This window comes from Nematolebias whitei, chromosome 20 (assembly GCF_014905685.2).
Source record: "Nematolebias whitei isolate Nwh7 chromosome 20, NemWhi1, whole genome shotgun sequence".
NCBI classification, from domain to species: domain Eukaryota; kingdom Metazoa; phylum Chordata; class Actinopteri; order Cyprinodontiformes; family Rivulidae; genus Nematolebias; species Nematolebias whitei.
In genome coordinates this window covers 5,166,745-5,168,168 of record NC_056517.1, presented here as the reverse complement: position 1 = coordinate 5,168,168, position 1,424 = coordinate 5,166,745, and positions in this window count along the sequence as shown.

The window sequence follows — 1,424 nt, the reverse complement described above, 5'->3', positions numbered from 1 at the left end:
TTTCCTATTGAAAGCTTTGCATGTTAGAAGTAAGACGTTAGATTATATTCTGAATTTGACAATAGACTAAATTGACTAACAGAGATGAGCTACAACTGGAGACATTTTATTTCTACTTCTACATTGCATCATAATTCTAGCAGCAGCATTTTTAGATCAAGTGAAGGTTTTTCAAATAGTTTTTGGACATCTAGATAATACAGAGTTTTAATCATCTAGAAGTTATAAGTGTATGACATTTTTAATGTGGAGATTAAATGACAAATCTTGATGAAAAATAACACCAAGTTTTTTACATTAAAACTGGAGGCCAATTTAATGCCATATAGAAGAAGTGAAAGGCTGCAAGGTTTGTTCCTGAGATGCTCAGGATTTAAAAAATTCTGTCTGTGTCATGATTTGTGCTTTACAAAAAAATAATTTTTTGAGAATATCATTGGGATTTTTTTTTGGAAAATGTTGTTTATTTCCTGTTGTTTCTTTGTGTCACCATTCACTCCTGCTCTCCAGTGAGTCCTGCCCCACCCACTCACACTGGTTTCTTGTCTCACCTGCCACCACTTGCCTAACCAGTTTGATCACCTGGACTAAGTGGTTAGAGCAGTCTTCTTTCTAGATAGTTCACTGTGGCGACCCCTGAAGAAAGGAGCAGCCGAAAGAAGGAAAAATAAACTTTTAAGCACTAAGTCCTGAGGAACTAACTCATCTTGAATACTTTGAGTGTATAAAGTTTATTTACTGATATAGATCAAATATGGACCTGGTTAATAATAAATAACTGTTTTGCTGCTAAAGTAAAACATGTTATCTACAAGAAAAAAGAAAAGCCAATGCATGCAAACTATCCCTGACTCTAGTGGTAGAAGTTCTAGAGTCAGCATAACTGTGTGTTAATGAGATGAACATTATGGCTGAAGAGTTTGATGAAGTCCCATGCTATATAACATGCTATTGAACATCAGCACAAACATGAACATGAGTCTGTGAGCGGATGTGCACGCATGAACACATCAACATTGAAACAGATCAGCAGCAACATGAAACAGATCAGCAGCAACATGATATGGTTTTTCACAGTGATTATTCTAGTTACCTCAGGGTAGAAGCTGTTCCTCAGTCTAGTGGTTCTACACTTAAGGCTTCTCAACCTCCTTCCTGAGGGGAGTGGGGTAAAAAGTGTGTGTGCTGGGTGAGTGAGGTCCTTCATGATGCAGGTGGCTCTCTTCCTGCATCTGGAGGTGTAGATGTCTGTGATGGTGGGGAGACTGACTCCGACAAACTTCTGTGCAGCCTTCACCACTCTCTGCAAAGCTTTTCTTTCTGCAGCTGTGCAGCCTCCATGCCACACGTTGATGCTCGAGCACAGGATGCTCTCCACTGCACACCTGTAGAAGGAGGTGAGGACTGAGCTTCCCAGACCAGCT